This window comes from Pseudopipra pipra, chromosome 4 (genome assembly GCF_036250125.1).
Source record: "Pseudopipra pipra isolate bDixPip1 chromosome 4, bDixPip1.hap1, whole genome shotgun sequence".
Taxonomy (NCBI): Eukaryota; Metazoa; Chordata; class Aves; order Passeriformes; family Pipridae; genus Pseudopipra; species Pseudopipra pipra.
Genome location: NC_087552.1, coordinates 46,696,383 through 46,716,711, shown reverse-complemented (window position 1 = coordinate 46,716,711; position 20,329 = coordinate 46,696,383). Strand labels below are relative to the sequence as shown.

The 20,329-nt window shown below is 33.7% G+C and overlaps 1 protein-coding gene and 1 long non-coding RNA gene across 5 annotated transcripts in view; one reads left to right on the top strand and one right to left on the bottom strand.

Moving 5' to 3' along the window:
• Positions 1–20,328, top strand: part of LOC135413282 (uncharacterized) — a 28,141-nt gene extending 7,813 nt beyond the window's left edge. The window contains exons 3-4 of one of the 3 annotated variants that reach the window (XR_010430164.1): positions 10,015–10,113; positions 14,119–20,328. This is a non-coding gene — a long non-coding RNA (uncharacterized LOC135413282). Of the gene's footprint in view, positions 1–10,014; positions 10,114–11,058; positions 13,813–14,118 lie in introns of those variants that run through there. The other 2 variants (XR_010430163.1, XR_010430162.1) reach the window with 2 other exon arrangements.
• SGCZ (sarcoglycan zeta) overlaps positions 1–20,329 on the bottom strand; it is a 421,202-nt gene that overhangs the window by 208,318 nt on the left and 192,555 nt on the right. The gene's annotated exons all lie outside the window — the stretch shown is intronic.

Below are 20,329 nucleotides of genomic sequence, written 5' to 3'. Positions count from 1 at the left end.
TTCTTAAATGGAAGTTCTCATAAAGAACAGATATGGAACAAAGAAAAAACATGTTATAAACTATATTGCATGTTAGGAAATAAAAGTGTCAGACACTATATTTTGGACTAGACTAACAAAACACCAAATTACACAAAACTACTTCATCTGAAGCCTCCTCTAAGATTAAAACTTTGAAGAAAACTGTATATAAATACCAGGTCAGAAATAGGTGTCACAACTGACAGAACTGAAAGGAAAGCTTAAAATTCACAAAATAGTATTAAAATTGATTATTTAATATCAGTCCTTAGTTACTGAGGCAAGTATGAAGCATAACTAAGAATATGATTATTAGAGATTTGCTTCCATGCACAATGTTCAACAACCTTCATTAATCATACCCACAAATATTATTGTTTGCATATTCTTCCTCACTAACAAAAAAGCTATAAAATTAAAAAAATTAATAAGATAGGCTACCTCTGAAACTTATATCATAAAAAAATAAAACTACAACACCCTAATGAAGACTCTGCCATTTTTTTTGACCACAAATGCCCTTACTTCACTTTGTCCTTATCTAGCACCCCAAATGTTAGGTTTTTTGATTACAGAATTCAACTCCAGATATTACCTCAAGTCACACTTGCAATGAGCTGAACATTAAATCCCATACAGAAAATTAGAAGTCAAATCCTGGATTAATTTTTTCTTCACTTGAGTTATATCAGAGTGAAAGTTCACAAGTAGAAGTAAATAGTAAATCATGAGAATGAGGTTTCTGATGGTAAATCATAGAAGCAGAACTAACCAGTAATAAGTATCAGCAACCTAAGTAATTTTAAAATTGGTATATGGGGTATAAACCAGGAATATTCTTCAAACTTAAGCACACATGCTGTCAAAAATAAAGTTGATTGTATGGTAGCAATCATGTCAGAAATTATTTACTGGTAACTCCTGTGTTTTGTATAAGAATGATATGAGATTCACAGTATGGCTAGTAATTCAGCAGAAAAATCTAGTGGAAGAGATTCACAAGGTATATTAGAATAACAAAAAAAATAATAATTATCAGTTCAAATACGTCAACATTTCCTGTATTATCCTCATGCAAATATAAAAAATATAAAAGAAATGGCCTGCTTTTTCTGTTTGTTTATTTGTTTGCTTTTTCTATGTGAATCTGTGAATCCTACTGAATCTATTCTCAGAATCCTGCACGATTTCCACAAATCCTTAGTTTTTCCTCTTGGGTCTTCCAAGAAATTCTGTATAACTCATGCTCTAACTAATTTCACATATCACAGTTATGTTCAACCTCCCAGATTTAACTTTAAGTCAGTAACTTGAGCCTCAAAACCATTAATTTGAAATTCAATACTTTCGGACTTTTCATGGTGGTACAGATTGTTTTCAAAATTGTGTTACGTTTCTTCATCAAATCCTTATTGATTCAAAGCTCTTCCACTGCAGCCCCAGTAACACCTTGTAGAGCTTCCAGCCAGGAAACAAAGTTATGAGGAAAGATGGAAGCTGGCAACACTTTCTGCTGCCTCACATCTTTGTTTTAAACACAAACAGCTGTTTAAGAAACTGCTCAGAATTACAGCTTCTCCCAGACTTCTACAAGAACCTCTAACATAGAGTGTTAAGATTTTTTTTAAATGCTCAGGTCCAGCTGCTCTCAGGTTTCATTAAAGGCTGGCTAAAATCTCGCACTTAATAGCACTAGTCCTTGAGCATTTAAGAACCTCCTTCCAGAGGATTCGAGTACATATTCAGGGTCCAGTACAGCAAAAAGCTTCAAATTAACCTCTGCAATAAGTACATGGCAACACTTCTAATAAAAAAGCTTTTGAATCCTATGATAAACCAGGTAGTTCAAAAAAAAAAGAAAAAACCCAACCAACCAAAGGAAAAAACCCACACACCCCCACAAAATTCCCTGAAAACCCACTTCAATATGGAAAAATATGTCATTTACTCTATCAATAAGGAATCAAATATTTCTTTTATTAAACTGTGCTATTGTCAATAGCAATACATAGCAAATAATGCTCATCCAAAGCTTTCCAAAGCAGCATATTTTTCAACCCTACTACTCAGTTCTGATATGCCTTGGAGTGACAAAATGAATCAGAACTCATATCCCGATTGCACACAAACCTCAGCATTTCTCATTATTTTTTCAGTGGTTTTTTTTGCAGGGTTTGTTTGTATGTTTGTTTTTTTCTGAATGCATTGAGGAAGCCATCATCAGACAGGACATGTTTTCTAAATCATCCTGAAAAAAAGGAACCATCTTCATAAAAAGAAACCATAAGTCACAGACCAGACTAGGTGTTATTAGGTGAAAGACCCAGACCAGTATAATGTACTGGCAGAAAAACAATCACAGAAACATCCAACAGTACATTGGATATCCAAGAGATTCTAAGAAGTTTTGTGCACAGATTATGTTTCTGAGGATCTCTATTTACATACACTTCTTCCTTCACCCCCATGGTTTACATAGGAACTCAGCTTCTATCAGCTTTCAGCTGGCATCATTCTCAGTACGTGCTAGAACTCCAGTAATGCAATGAATATGTCCATTAGAAATGTAAAACATTTCTATATGTGTAATAGTAACATGTCTGAACTGGGCAAGTGAATAGAGTTTATATTGCCTAAAGATACATCCATTCATTTACCGTGTACAGAGATACAGTACTGACATACTAAACCAGAAACTAAAATATAGTTTGTCTTCTCTTGTTGACATATCTCAATCTAGAGAAGTAAACTACACTGAAAAATGCAAGTTACAATCAGAGATACCATTTTCACACACTAGATCCTGCCATGGGCACTGGCAGGGGTATATTCTGCCTCCCAGTCATACCACATCAAAAACAGGGATCATAACTGCTACAAAAAAAAATCCTATAGCAAAAATCAAGTCTACAATTCATACATAGCAACTTTCTTAAGACTCTCTCCATGTCTCTGAGCTGGCTGGTAAAGGTCCATACATCAAAAGCATTAGTACAAGCCTCTTGCAAAATGCTAGTCCTTCAGTCCCTCCAGCTGGTTTTGTACAACCACTGTGTACAGTTGATAACCTGTATTCAGAATTCACACAGAGGCAAAAATGCTATACATACATAATAAATAAATGCAACTCCAAAGTAAGTTTGTGTAGCCAAAGATGACATTTCTTCAGGAAATACTTTTATGGGTTTTTGTCACAATATTACAGCAAAAATTACTTGTGAGTGTTTATGCAGGAGTCCAGAAGACAGAGAATCAATCATTTCTATATACATTCTCCCTCGCTGAGGCAGAACTGCAGATCATAGATGAACCATTGCCTTGCCTCAAATCCTTTCCATCATCACAAACAACAAAGCACAACTATTTTGCCTACTTGTTGAATTTTTGTTTCTTATGTATGCATATAGAAAGACATCAAAGGACACTTGACAGTATGCATTCTAGAGAAACAAAAATGAGAAAAGCCCAACAACCAAAAAACATAATTCCTGCCTAAGGGTCATAAAGGCTATTTTCAAAGCTTTCTGCAGACAGATCTGATTGGTAGCAACTTATGTTAAAGCTAAAAAAGGACAGTTTAATTTTTCATTGCACACTACTTGGCTGAAATCAAGCACCATCTCAGTAGCATTACAAGCTATATTAATTAGTTTTCTGTTTCATTCGGGTAACATAAGCTCTTTCCTGAAGTATACTTCAAAATCCTTAACAGTTCTATTGTGAGAGTGCTTACTGTCTAGAAATCTAAATTCCAATGTGAAAATTAATTGCTCTCCTACTTTTGAAATTGAAGTGGCAATCTCTGTCAAGCTCTACCATTCTGAAATCCAGAAAATAAGAAACCTAGGCAGATTATATAGAATTTAATAAGAGCACAGAAATACTTCACTTACAAATTAATCAAAAAAATGTACCCAAAGTACCATTTATATAATTTGGAAAACTTAACAGGTATTTTGTTTCATTGATAGTTAAAAGTAGTCCTTTCTTATTCAATTACAATTCACACCTTTTCCAAAAGCCCTACATAAATCTAAAACAAGCAACAAAAAAGGTGACCTCGACCTGTGCGACAACAGGTAAAGAAATCAACTGCAGTTAAAGACAGTTAAAGAAAGTGTTATCCAAAAATACAGAATAAGTTCCATTTTAATTGAGAGTATACTTTTTAAAATTCTGTAGTTAAAGAAGGTTCAATAATTTCTTAGAAAAGACAGTGTGTGAAAAGATTATAAATGTTATTTTACATTCAATTTTGCCCAGAATTAGAGACATGGGCTAAGTAAAAGTCAGTCTTTTAATTCATTGGGAATCAGAAAGAACTTAAACTTTTTAGAGTAAATAAAAAATTCACAAAATTCTAAGACAGGACGAGACAGATCATTTTTCCCTGTCCACTTATTATGTGTTCCATAAATTACAAAGAAAAACTATTTCTAAGTGTACTCCCCTCCCTTACTATTCTAGTAAGTTGGGTATTTCAGTACTAACTATTGATAATGATACCTGGGCCTTCGGGAGTGTTACTATTTGAGGCTGAAATTTTATAATTGTTTCTCATTTACAATATATTGGCATAAAAAGAGATAAGTTCTGAGACTAATTTTCGTGGGTACAGTTTTCAGCTGTTATCACTTATATCAAAAACCAGCTATTCACACAGCAGCTGTCACAAATAAACACAAGAGTAATTTGTTACTGTGAATGGTTTAGAAGTGGGAAAAAAAAAGTTCTGGATCCTAATAATTTCAAACTGTTGACCATACTGCCATTCTCAAATTTAGAAAATAACTAGCAAAATCACAAGAAATGAGAATTTTCATAAAAATAAATTGATATTAACAATTTGAAACTTAAAAAAAAAAAAAAAAGTAAGATTCAAGAAGACACTGTGGAAATTGGTTCAGTGGGGGTCACATAGCAACAAAAGGGGTATGCCACAGTATAGAAACTGAATTAGTTTTCTTTTTATTTCCACATATCTAAGTTTTTTTCTATTTGCTAAAAACAAAAACCAAACAATAAACAAAAACTAAACAACAAAAAAACTCCAAGTTGGAACATCTAATCCTTGGTATTATTTCTCCTTTCCATTTAACTTTTCCATATATTTTGAATTTTTTCTTTTATCATTAACATTAAATTTCTAAAAAATAATTTTCTATGTATAGAAATCCAAACACAAAATTTTCAGAATCTTGAGAGTATCACAACAAACTTGAAAAAAAAGTATTGCATAAGAGACAAAGAAAAAAAAAAGAAAAGAAACTCCAAATATATTCCTAATTTTTACAAATAAGTTTTATGATATAAATATACTCGTTCTGACAGACTACTGGTCAGGAAATTAGCTCACAGTTTTCAAAAGCCTTTTTACAACAATCTAGTTACAAAGTGATAGCTAAATAAAATAAATATTTTGCATAAAAAGATTTCTGAATTCCGATTCCTGAAAAAATAAAAAAACTTTAACAACTTTTTTTTTTTTTGAGAGTCCAGGTTACTAACTTAAAAAAAAAAAAAGCCATATTTCAGAGATATCAGATTTAAAAAAACTCTAAAAAATCCTTGCCAGCGGTTAAGTGAACATTTTAAATTCAGTAACAGTAAGAGTAGGTATCATCACATAACATTAGTTTTATTGGAGCTTTAAAATCAGTGACTGTTTAAATGAAAAGGCTATCAGAAGCTGCCAGACTAGTACTAATGAGCAAAAAGGTAATAAGGTAAGGTTAAATAAATGAGCTTGAGGACATAAAATATATTTGCACCTTTTTTCTTTTTTTTCAATTTTCCTTTTGGAAAGTGCTTTTATTGGATATATTCCTGCTCATAGATTCAGCACTGCTCATGCAAAGACTTGCAGAGTTGGAGAGCTGGGTCTTTATTCTGACAGGACTAATAGTTTGAAAAACATTCCTTTTTCATTATATCACTAAACTATTGCAACAAAATAGCACTTGAAACACCTGAAAGCCATCATCTTTCTTCAAATTACTGCATTCTGAAACCTCACTTTTTCTGCTGTTGAGCCAAACATTAATGCAAGTTCATTGCTTAAGTATTTTTTGAGATCATAGCACTAAATTTATCACTTTTAATATTATTAAGAAGTATTCCATCAAATTTTGCAATAATAAATATCATCTAATTGCAAAATATTTTAAAAAGTCCTGAATAATTTTATCTAATTAAAATGTATGCAAATATGCAAAACTACTTGTATGTTTTCCACATATACTTGCAGTCCAGACAAAGCTCAAGAGGTTAGCTGAATAATCGTAAACATACCTTCACTTCAATCTTTCAGTTTTGCCATTCTGAAAAATATTTACCCCCTTAAAAAAAAAGCTAGAAAATCTACTTAGAATCTGCTAGCTAAGATTAGCAGCATTATTTATAGAATCATTCAGAAGAAAGATACTACTATTATAGTGAACCCATGACTGTTTCCAACACAAACTGGAATAAGAGAATTGGATAAATGTATGAAAGCTTAAAATTATACAATCCATGGAATCCTTTTATGCTGATTTTCAGTGAATGGCATCTAAATACAGACAAATAATGTATATGGTAGTCTGTAAATTTCAAACTATCAAAGTGATTAAAGATTATTTTGGATTTTTATAGCATTTTCATAGATTTCTATAAGGTACTCTTTGATATAGCTTTAGGAATAGAGACAAAATTTACAGCATTTGCTTTCACCAATTGACTTGCAGTCTGCCTACAAAAAGATTCAAAAAAGAAAACTGCATTCAGTGAAAATTTTTACTGGAGGTGAGAAACAGTAAATATGACTATTAAATCAAATAAGTGAAAAGATGATTTAATTTTCTTATAAAGTCTTATTCTGTGAGAGAATGTGGACTTGTGTCACCATATTACTATTATGCCAACATGGAGAGGGGGACAAAACAGCCATCAAAACCTTCCTGTACACCCTGAACCCAAGATTAGTAGGCCCTCTCATTATCTGTTTGGTGTTTGGTATTTTTCATCTGTGTCAGTAGTATTGGTCCTAACTATGAAATTCAGTTTATTCCATTTTCACAATGAATGACTAAAACCATAAAGTATATATTAAATAATGCTTCCAGTTTGTACAGACCTGAATAACACACTGACTGATGCTCAAGGTATGTCTTCCCAACACACACCTCCATCATTTAAATGAAGCAAAATACATTGCTTGTGAGACTTGAATTCTATCACAAATTTATTAGTCTAATTTCAGTTTCTCCCTTTCATATTTCATATTTACAAATTCCAAGACTTTATTTCACTCAGTGCATTGTTTAAAAGGAAGGCATTTTTATTCATATTTTCTATGTCTTAGCCACTTTGCACCTTTTCCTTTTTGTAAGCAGGAATATACTTTATAAAATTCTGCTATTTTCAGTCACCTAAAGGGGTTTAATAGTATGACAAGTGTTTAATTCCTTGTTCCAGGAATTGCAATAGGGTGAAGAAGCACCATATTTTACCACTCACAAACTTGTGACTAGAATTGAAAAAGCACTTGTACTGGATGGAAATCTATCCAGCAGCTTTCTGTCTATATATCTATCTACCCATTAAGGCAATTACTAGATTTTCAAAGCAGAAAACATCTTTCACTTCCATGGACCTTGGTGTCTTACACATGTTCCCAGCCATCTATTACTGCTCTTTACAAGAACAAACTATTTCTAGTCCAATCTTAGTGGTCGAAAATTGATGTCCATTATTATCTTGACTAAAACTGTCTGAAAGTACACTTATAGCAGTGACAAACAAAATCTGTATATTTTGAAGAACTTGCAAGCTGACAACAACCAAAAAAGACACAATTTACTGGGACACATAAGTATTCAATTACTTATTATCATTATTTCACCTGTTTTGGAAAAATAAAATAAAACTTTTTAACCAAGAACTAGTATTGGAATGAACCAAAAGAGGATTCTGTATGTCAGAAAAATAATTTAAAAAAATAGTCAAGCAAAACAAAACCCTCACAAACTGAATTTGAAGCATCCAAGTGGTCTTACTGGAATGTGAAGGTGGAAGACAAACTGAATAGTATGGAAAAGTATACAGATTGATGACTAGATGAAATTGAACAGTATTCCACCTTGAATGTATTTACTGCACAATTAAATGTGCAGTAAAAGCAGAAAAAGGGTAGTGGGTAGGGAAATTTGTGGATTGATTAAAAATTAATTATTTACTGTGAATAGAAAGGTAGCAGTCTGTCGCTACACAGTAGAAAGGACAACATAACTCATGGGTGAAATCATGACTGTTAATGAGGCTGTTAAAACAACAGAAGACAAGATGGAATTTTTGTTAAAAATCTATGGGGAGAAGAGATGGGTGAAAGAACATTAACGGAGCAGAATTTAGAAGTGTTTAGTCTGCAGGGTAGAGATACATGGTGACATTCTGAATAGCTTTATTACTGTAGTTCCTTGTTGCTCTCCACACTACTTATATAAGACTCTTAGACTTTAAAAAAAGAACCTTGACTTACATAGCATCTATTGTTGGGACACAAAACTCTCCCAAAACTTCACCTGAAAAGGACATTTATATCCCGCCAAAAGCTGCAGCAGCCTGTTACTTTAGCCAAGGAGACTTTTTCCAAAAAAGGTTTAAGAAACCGTAGTTGCACCTTTACTAACACACATTAACATGAGCAAGTGAAGTTTGGTCATACTAAGAATTTCAATGCCTCTAAATTTAGAGTAACTTGAAATCAATTCAGTTGAAATGCTTCTATTTAAAGATAAAGCTTCCACTTTTATAATCACTTGTTCCTTGAGATAAATGCTGTCCCTGTCCCAATTTCATCCTCGTGGAAACTGCAAATGTTTTTTGGTTTTGGTTTTGACTTTTTTTTTTTCTTTTTGAGGCTCTGAAAGTTTCATTTATATATTCAAAATCAAAGGAAAGTACAGGTTCAACACTGCCCCAGCCTTTTGTCTTGCCCTAATCTAGTCATCTCTGTCACAAATTCTGCCCTCCCTAGAACTAGTACAAAATACTTGCTGATACACATTTTGAAGTATTGCAGTTGCTTTCTAGGAAAATCTGTTGTGTTATGGCTGTTTTAGCTACTCCTTCATTGCGTCCACCTGAAGAGCAGCAAAGTGGATTCACGCAACCTGCCTGCCTTCTCATTTCAGCATATCCCGTCTTGGCATTCATCCTAATGACAGTATTCTTAAAAACTTTGTTAGTTTCTATTTCTGTAGAAGTGTAAATCACTATGTTTTAACATGAATCTTAATTAAGGTATTGGAGGATTAGGAAACTTCTAAAATGCAGTGCATAATTTGAACCAGTTCAAGGCAATTTATATACCAAGTGCCACTCTGAAATTATAAGCATGATTTTAATAAAATGACCACTCTAATGTATGAAATTCAGAGTGGGAACATAAACATATTCATTAGCTTTGAGAGACATGCATTTTCTTACTTTTTGGGGGTTTTAATTAGTAACATAAATTTTCATAGATTACTTGTAATGGAAGATTAGGGTAAGAATAGTGGAAATATAAATTATCTGCTACTGTAAAACCATGAAAATGTAAATGTAAATTTAAAAAAAAAAAAAAGCTTAGTAATTTAACAAAAGAGTAACACTTCTATCATTACCTGTCAAGCAACAGCATGCTGGATCAAGGCTAGTTAAAGGTGGGGACAAAACAATGTTAGAAAATAATTTAGAAAATAATTTAGAAAATAATTTAGAAAATAATTTAGAAAATAATTTAGAAAATAATCAAAGCCAAAAAATAAAATTTTAAAAAAATTTTCAAAAAATGAAATGAGACTTGAAGATCAGAAGCTATACCAGATTGAGAAAGAAAATGTCTATACAGAAATTAACTGAGGTTTTCCCAAATTTCTATTTCTATTTCTTCAATAGTGTCACTACTAATTAATAAAGACATTAGATTTCCAGAAATCAGTCCCAAATGAGCCACTATTTCCATTTCAGTGAGCCAGAATCTCCTCTGGGAAGTCCTTCTCCAAGGAACCACACTCACAAGATTTCCATGCTATCATTTCATAAAATATGATACTTCACTGTCTACTGGTAAATATTCTAATCTGCAGGTAATTCATAATAGCACACATCATGAAAATGTATTTGTTCTTCTATCTTATTTGGAGGCAAGGGAAGTACCTTAGATATGGTTCTCTATCTCTTTTTCAGCAGTCCCAAGTGAATATACTATACCTTTGCTGCAACAACCACAGTCAGCTCTCCCCTTGCAATCCACGCAAACATAATTCCATTCACGTTTCACTGTCTCCTCCAAGATTACAGCTCAATTTTCTTTTCCATCTCCAAATACCAATTGCTGCATAAATCCTGTTTAAAATTGGCTTAAAATAATTTTATTGTCAATTTACAATTTCAGACTGAAAGAAAAGTAAACACATAGATGACTAAACAACCACAATTTTCACTAGAATGCACTTAAAAGCAGACTGAAAAAGCAAAGATACAGTTTTGAAAGAAGAGGGAAAAATGAAAATGAAAATGAAAAATAGCATGTAAAAGGTTTTCCTTTTATTTATGTTTTCTTTTTCTTTAATCCAACTCCAGTACAAAGATTCAAAATCCTAGCAGAAGAGATTTTGTCTTCTGATAAGTTAAAGATGAAACAATCTGTTATAGATATCCATTTCTTCATTTGTACCATGGTAATAAGTCATAATCTCAAACATCATCACACTGCAACTAGGCCAGGCTATAGAAGAACCTAAAATAGCTGCTACCATTCTCTCTGTGCCACCAAATAGCTCAGATCAAATCAAACTCACAAATATTCTAGTTCCGGTTTGTGGGTAAACTTGCATTTTGGGATACCATAATTAGGATTCTTTTTGGACAAGCTGACTAAAAAAAGCCTTATGCTACGTTGTAGCAGTGTGCTGTAATACAGTCAGCTTTTCTCTTTAATTTCATGTCTAAATATATACCTTAAAATAAGGTCATCTCATTGATCTTTCTCATTTCTGTTTTTCCTCACAGAGTTGGGCTATGTGTCTTCAAGATGTGTTATTCTGCAGAGAAACTAGCATCTTCTTTTTGTAGTATATCAACACTAAAAGGAAAAAAACCCTCCAACTTACTTTCTAACTAAATGAAATGTGCCTTTTATTCAATAGAAAGTATTATTACATCTATTGACAGTCATGCCAGATAAAAAAATAATGCTGTCAGATAAGAGTTTTCATCTACCACTGTATCAGTTGGGCAAAAGATACTTTCACAAAACATCAGATATACTGAATTTTATACACCAACTCTTCAGACATCAGCCCTCTTTGTGGTATCAGTGAAGTTACAGATGAAGATTCATTTTACTCACTTTAGTGTGGGTAAAGAGTACTAACCATACTGACAATTCTACCCACAAGTGAAAGCAGGATTGTCACTTGATCTCATGTTATAGTCAAGTTATGTTTCAAGAGTTCTCAATACGTATTCTTAGATTACTGCAGAGACGCAACCAGGACTCAACCAGGCACCCTATTTACTCCCCAGTACTGAACAGAAACTACTTTGCACATCTTAATAACATTGACTAGATTTTAGCTTCTTTTCTGCCTTATTTATGTTCTCAAATAATGAATGCCCCCTGATAAGCATGCAGATGTAGATCAGCTTCTCAATATAGACAGCAAGGAAGGAAGGGTGGCTCCACAGCAAAAAAAATAAAACAAATCTGTACTGAAAAGATCCAACATTGCATTTCATGCCTTTTTAGTGCCAAATGTAATAGGAACTACTAATCTACAATTAATATGGAAAATATTAATCTAACTAGTAATGCAGCTGCAACATACTCTGATGGGAGGAAGGGGCACAATCAACCTGAAAATGTGTTTATATACATTTTGATGAAAAATAAGCCTGTATTCCCCAATGACAGTCCAACACTGGAATTTTGTAGGACTATAGTCTGCTTATTAAGTTTTCCTATTCCTGAACCAATATCAGAGGCAAGACTAAAAAATATTGCCTTGAAAGTTTGATACACATTTGAGCTGTCATTATTGAAGTTATGCTACACTTCAGAGCCCTTCATTTTGATTAGTGACTTTCAAAAAAAAATCAGGTTAAACGCCACTCACATCTGACTCTTTTTTTATCTACAACTTACACCTTTTTCTAAATGTCTCTGCTTAATCTAATAAACTTTTTAAATGGGTATTTTATTTGAAAGATAATTAATTAGCAAAGCTGGGTACTCCAAAAATACACAAAAAGACTGCTTTATAAATAATAAAAAGATTCTCAGCTGGTTGAAGGGACTGGGAATACCAAATTAAGGCAAAATGAATATGGCTTGAAAAAAAGCTGCACAGCACTGCCTGCAACCCAAGAAATCAGTGTATGTTATTCACATCTTAAATAACAAGGATGGAAACAAAAGCCTGCTTTGGATTTGCAGGGTAAAATGCACATATTACCAATGTGCCTCTCTGAAAGTGTGATTTATTTTTCATTACTGCTTTTATTTGATTGTACTCATTATGATAATCAGGATTTGCATTTAAAAACATTTCTTTCTCTGTATCCTCAGATCTATATTATTACACATTAATTTAGTGCTCATCTGCTAAGTACTAGAGACAAGCTTCTTGTCACCTAAAGTGAGGAAGCAATTACCTGTATTCCATAAGGTGAAATTTACTGTGCAACTTCTAACATGGCATTTTAAAACAACAGAGGGGTATGGTTTAATAGGCAATTCACTTCTGTTTATATTAAGTAAAAAAATATCCAAATTTCTTTTGGTTCATTGCATGTATTTTCCCCTGTAGTGTGCATTAAAGAGGACCTATAAAAAATTTCTATGCCAATAACACACAGAATTTTTACTACAGGATAGCAACGTCTTTTGAACCCAAACGCATACTTAAAATGTAGGAATACAGTAATATCCTTTAAATATTTTAAATCACAGTGGATAAGAAATAGTCCCTTTACCATGTTTAAAGTAACAAAAGTAAATCTGTAAAAATTAGAAACAACACCTGACAGGAAAGGTAAAGAGTGTTGAAAACATATTCATTTTGACCTCACACAATAATTGATGCATACTGGCATATATCTGGAGCTTGATACCCCATGACTGAATCAGCAGCAATGACAGCTGCTCTTGTGTTAGTTTTTCTTGCCTCCTGATCATTTGCCAAATTCTAACAGTGTGAGTCCTCATCTATCTACGAACAATTACATATTCCCAAGACTAAGTGTTCTTTGGCTTTCTCTATGGATCCCTATTCAATTTAAGTTTTACCTGCTGTTTCTTTGCCTTTCAACTTAACATTAGGGAAAACACATGTGGTTTATCAAAATATTTAGGTACAGCTTTGGTTTCAGGAAATTAATATTTATTTAAGGAATTCCAAGTATTACCTGAACACTGCTACCTATTCTACTGTCACAGAACTTGGAAAGTCTAGTCAGAGTACAAGGGTTGGCTGTAGCAGATGCAAGACAAACACAGGCTCAAATAGTTTCTCTGTTCAAGCATACACCATGACTTAAGAAAAAACCCCGGGGAAGTGAGCTCCCAAATAAGCACTTATATGCTTTTATTCAGATACCATATCCATAATCCACAAACCTTTGCCTTTTGAAGAACAAACAGATTCTGCATTTTCCATTAGTCGCTCTACTTGACAGATATTTTGTACCTATTTGTATCCGGCATTCTTACTTGCTATTCTGAATTGATCTAGAGTGAAATACATTGCAGTAGGCTTTGATGAAAACCAAACCTGTATTTTTATATTTTAATCAGAAAAGGCTGACTTCAGCTGTTGGTTATATGGCATTCAAAATTATCTTCCATCATGCTCTGGGCCAAATTTCATCTGAAGCAGGCAACACTCCAGCAACTCCATTTGTCACTCATCAGAATAGAGGATGAAATTTGACCTTCAGAGGTCACTTCCAAGCACATTAACAGTCCATAGTTTCATTACAAATACTAAGAGAAATTACAATGTACCATGGAATCCAATGCAGACAGAAGTGCTTACAGATTTCTTAGCAAATTCTGCTTTCTTTTTGCAGGCATGGGAAATCTGTTCCATGGATAGAAGTCTCTCCAAAGTGCAACAAAAAACTTCAAACAAACCAACCAACCTAAACTAAAGACCTATACGTAAAATATTCCAAGGTCTCCTATAACCACTATGATATCTGATAAATGTTATGAATGGCTATATATGAACATTTGGCACGACGAGCCCCTATCTCGGAGAACAGCACTTTACACAGATCAAGGCAGCAAGACAATTCCCTTCATTTTGTGACAAACATGCTATTTGGACTTCATACACTCCCCTAAAGAAAATAAGAAACTTTACTACCTTACCTGCCACCCCAATGATTCTATACTATACATATATCCTACTAACAGAATTTGTCCTCATGGATAAGAGTGTGGGTTAAACAAGCCCCTGTCCTTCCACGTACACTGCCAGCAAATTGCAGCAGAAGTTAGAATGGTAACATAGTTAAATATTACTAGAAATTTGTTTACTGGTCAAATTAAAAACATTAAAAAAAAACCAAACTGAAAAAAAACCCAAAACAAACACCGTCATCATAGCTACCTTTTCTTTGTCTAAATCCCAGACTGAAATCTGTGCTGCTTCCTTATTCTATCTGAAAACATTTGAACTAAATGGTATAAACAATCCCGAGATGACTGGAATGTAAAATCATCCTCTTCTTGTACCTTGACTATCATGGAACTTAAAATCACCCTTTTCTTGTATCCTATCAGGTCCAAAATCCAGTGGATCCTGAAGAGGTAATCTAGCTGAAATACCACATTTTTATGTATTTACTATTAGAATTCCCCATCTGCAGCTCTCTTTGAACCCAATCTGCGTGCTGCAGAGGTAGAATGGTGAGGACTACCTGAATGTAGCTGGGGCATGGAACTAGATGCTGCAAACTATTTTTCTGGTCTATGTAACTTCAGTTTAATAGATAAAAGAAGCTGCTTCTAAAAGTGGTCTCAGTCACACTACAATTCATACTCATGTTGTCTAAAACTGAGTAATGCTTGATTCATAATCTTTCATAAATACTTGTTTGACAGACCAGTTGTATACTAAGATCACATTTTCCATAAAGGATGAAATTGCAGCTACGCAAAAATGCTGACCACGTGGGAAAGGAGGGCCTTCAAGGGTTAGCTGCTCCATAGTAATCACATATACCTCTAAGAAGTCTTATTACAAATTAGCTAGACTCAGTTTTTATTTCATACAGGCATTCATGCTAGTACGGATTTAAACTGATCATTTAGCCACAGCTGAACTCACATTACAGAATTGTGTCAAACAAAAAATGTAACTTGACAGAGCTTTGACAATGCTTTGAATTGTATTTAGCAGTTTACATTATGGAATAGCATCAATGAAGAACTTGGCTTTCACCTACTGACATTTTCTTCAACATAAAACCAAAAAAAAATGTCCGTGATGTTAAAAACTGACACCGATGACACTGGGGACTTCCAGAAACATGGCAAGACAGACAAGATAAATTTGAGGCCTGGAGGCACTATTACTTCATGAAAATGATGCTCTGTCTCTCTGCAACTGAAAACAACACAAAGAGGAATAAAAGTAGAAGCAGAAAAAGTGAAGAAAGTATGTCTGTCACCCCTAAAGCACATCTACAACCAGCCTATGATACACAAGTTGGTAAAGCACGTAAGTGTCAGTTGCTTTACTTTTAGATCTCGTATCAATGAAAATAGACTGCAGACAGAAAAGCATTATAAGTGGGAAGATATGAGAGAAGGCCTAGTGGAATGGCTAACATGTTACAAAAAGAACCCCAAAACAAACAAAACAGACAAAACAGAACTGATCCCAAACCACCCAAGGAGCAGCTGCTCTTAGGACTTTGATTCATAGAGGGCATTTATTACACCTGAGAGAGCAGTTGATAATTTACTTGTCTTTCTTTTATTCCCAGAATTTCTGCAATGACACCTGAAATTTCTTCAGGCCATCTGCCCTCTCTTTGCCTGGTGTAGTCCTACAGAACAGCCATAGTGGGTCAACAAATTTAACTTGTCCTTGGCATGGACGTATTACTATGTTGGGAAAATGTGCTATTGGAAGACACATTCAGAGCATTACAAGGTACCACAGGTCAGTCTGCCCTATCATGCTTCCAATATGTGCAAGAGCACAGTGTAATGGACACAAACCCCTTCATTAAATGACAGAATCTTTTAAAGAGCACATAGGATGTCTATGTCTCATGCTTGTTAGGTCTCAAAACACTTGTATTATAGGCATATGCTTAACACTGAAATGATTTGTTTTTTAAAGAAAAATGATGTTTTGCTCCTGCTAAGAAGCATATTCCCAACGGATAGAAAATATTAAAGTGACACCTCACCCATCTTAAACATTGTACCTTGCTAGCCTGCTGGAAGAGCCCTTGCTCTGTCCTGGATCTGTTTTTTAAAACACTCCTTGAGAGTTAAGAACTTTATCCTGTGACATACAAAATCAAAACAAGGCTCAAGCACTTAATTTTAGGAGATCTATGGCTAAAGCATTCATCCCAGATGGATGTGATTCCTTCCTATGCTAAAGCAAGGTCCAAACCTTCCAAGAAATAGTCCTGAGCTCAGACCACAACTGACCTTGAAAAAGGGCATTCCTAACCTCTCTTCAGGAATCTAAAAATCACACACATATACATACATGGGGACAAAATTGACAGCTTTAGCAGCAGGAAACACTTTCACCTTTATCAGCAGAATAAAGTGGAGAAAGAAAGGGAATTGTAGAGATCCCAAAAGACTGCTACCTACTCTTTTCACTTATGGTGTGTAATCTTCAAAATTAGAGTGAAGAGCACACTCTTTGACCTGAAAAGCTTAAAGCATACTTATAAAGATGACACCACTTGGCTTTGTGGCCCCTTATCTCTAACAGCTCGAGACCCCCACTAATTTATATAAATAAATGCATTCCAACACATGATGACAAAAAATAATCACTCAGCATTCATTAAGGAAACTTTCAAATTATTACAACAGATGAGAATAAAAATTCCCAACAAGACTCAAGTGCAAAGTTCTAACCTTTTGTTTAATTAAGTATAAATATGTATAATTATGAGAACGCTATCAAACATGCCAAGAAAACCTCTATTTTTCTGCAATGAAAGATTACAAAACTAGATGATTCACAGTTATATTTCTTACTTTCAAATATTATGAAGCAAAAAAGGATAGAAAGAGGTGTCTGTCTGAAAATCTACTGCTGGATATTGCATCCACTTTTAAATTATCTGGCTCCTGAAATAACATTCGATATTAAAAAAAAAATCATTTTGTTCTACTGTTGTCTTGATAAAGGGCAATTCCCATATTTCTTTTTAAACTAACGTAACTAACACGCTTTCCCATTTCATAAGCTGAAAAATGCTATTGCCTGTTCAGAGACAGACAGGCAGAATTCAATAGAATCTGGCCATAGTAATTTAGATGCAATTCCTGTCTTCCTTTTCTCACCTGAACAACTGTACTGTACCTAATAAAATAGGTCTTATATTTGAATGCACATGATGAATTAGAATCCTAGTTCTCATCATCTATTCAATCTCTTCACTCTAAAGAAACTTCATTGCAATTTTAGCTGCATTATCAGGCAGTTTAACTACAAATTTGCCAGTTTGAATTTTCCGTGTCTTCAAATAATATCATTCCCTCAATCGGAAAGCATTTCAAACATTGTATGCCAAGTTCCCTACCCTAAAGACATGAAGCATCCTTCTGAGTCTGAAGTGTAAGGAACTTCAGCCCCTTTTCTTTTTAGGTTCTTAAAAATCTTGGTCATATTTGCATCTTTCCTTGGGATATTTTCAAGGGTTTTTTTCTCCTCATTTTTGTAAAAAGAAAGTAGAAACAGAGGTGTGTTCTGAGGAATACTGCCCAGAGGCTTAACAAAAAATGTGTCATTAGAATCACAGGTCATTGGGACAAAAGGAAACACCAAGATGGTACTCATAGGATGAGTATTTTGTAGGCTGAGACTCTTGCTTTTGCTTAGAGCAGCTGAGAAAGTCTCGCTACACAGAAAATTACAAACAGATTTGTATGAGTTTCGAGTTTTGTTGTGAAAAGAGACTTTACGACGGAGAAATGTGCAGTGAACCATAGATTCTTTTTATTTCTATTTTTTCCTGACAAGTCTGCACAGCATTCTATAAGTAATCTTTTCTTAGTCTTAGGCTCCCTTATGTTACAAGTATACAGAATTAGGAAGAATAATGTTTCTAGCCATTTCCTCAGACAAATGAAAGCAAAAAGAAATCCTTAAATGCAATGTTCTTCAACATTGGAAAGACCACACAAAAATAGCTATCTGTCCTTTAGACTATGGAAAGATTGAAAGACCTTTTATGTAATACATTCAAAACTCTCAAGAAAGGTATCTTTCACTGTATGAGAAAGTCACTACAGCTCCTTTTCTTTTTCTTTTGAAGTTATTATTAAACAAATATGACACAGATCTTCCCTATGATCAAGGAACTGTTACACCAATAGGCCTATTAACCTTGCTCTAAAAAAATAATATTGTGGGAAAAAAAAATGTTTTCTCAATTTTTACCAGAAAAGTCATATTAATAGGTATGGTTGTTGTGGCAATAGTAAGGATAACTTTGGCAGGTTCCAAGTTGAGCAAATTTATTGACTTTGCTAAGATGAGAATGAATAAAACTCTGTAGAATCTGATCCTATCTCTTCCCAGGAATACCATTAGTACAGCTTTGATAAACACAGACAACCTTGATTGGTACATGAACTCACTTTCTGCAAGGAACTAGCATAGTTATAGCTTCAAAACATAATAAAAGAACTAACTCACAAGTGGAAAAGTCAAGCTAAAATTTAAACTAATGACTTTAGAAAGTCTCAATGACTGACGTATGTTTGCTATTCTTCTTTGTGGGCCCTTAGTTACTCATTTTTACTAAAAAGTAATTAACTAAGAACAATAGAATGGTTTTTAGCCCACTAAGTTATTTTCAGGGGAATTTAAATACATTAGTTATAATTAGATCTAATGAAATCTCTAAGAGCGCTGGGTTTAATTGCAGAAATTATTCTATTGCCTGTGACTCCTATTTACTACAGTATCACAATGCACTCAAAGCATCCTTTATATGCAAGCAATCAATTTAAAATCAAGATCTAAAAGAAAGTGCAATGTTTACTTTCTCTTACCATCCATTGCTCTCATATAGTATTAAAACACGTGTAACAAAAAAAATAAAACAAAATAAAAAAGACAAGAATGATAGTAATATTAATTATTGGAGAAAATAAAAGAGGATAATAGGTTCGAGAAAGTATGATTTAAATTGGACTCCCACAGAGACTGGAAAATTAAGTCAACAGATCTTTTTGTAACACTTCTAAGGGGTTTAGTACTAACATTATATACAAGAAATGTGGAAATAAATCAAAGGCTTTGCTTGCAATAAGAAAAAAAAATCAGAAGACAGACAGCATTTTATACCAAGTGAACATCACCCAAAAGCTGAAAGAACAAGGCAAGGAAATGATGGTCAAGTGTTACCCCAGAGTTTAGCATTCACTGGTGAACCACAAGAACAGGTGATTCAGAATAGATGTTTACCTTGAACACTATGAAGGACCTTTTTTTCACTGACTAGAGGAAAAGCCCAGACAGACTAGGCTTAAAAAGATTGAGAGGGACAATAAATTAAATAAGGGATTATTCTTCTGTAGCTTCAAGACTAAGAAATATGTTAGTTATAGGAGTGGAGTTAGAAGTCAGTAGAACCAAGAAATTTAATTCTGAGTTTTTTGACATACTGTGAAAGCAATTTCTGTACCACAATTTTGTAGGTTCTCTGTAGAATCACCACTGTCTTCTTACTAGAGTCTGTCTTGTAAGGATTATTTTAGAATTTACTCAGCAGCCAACACTTGCTTAAGAAAGGTAGCAGGAGGAAATTTGTTTTACATTTTTAGTCAATGGTTCCCTCTGCTTAAGTGATAGCTTGTTCAAAATCCCCACAGGTCTTTTTTAATGCAGTATTTTAAAAGAGTATATAAAGTCTAATCCATAATTATCAATCCACTCCAGGATACCAGTCAGTACTAAAAAAAGGCTTAATTAGATTATCCTAAGAGTAATAGTGATTTTGATATAAATATGGCAGGCAAAAAAAAAAAAAAGAAGAAAAAACAAAAGAGAAAAGGAGAAAT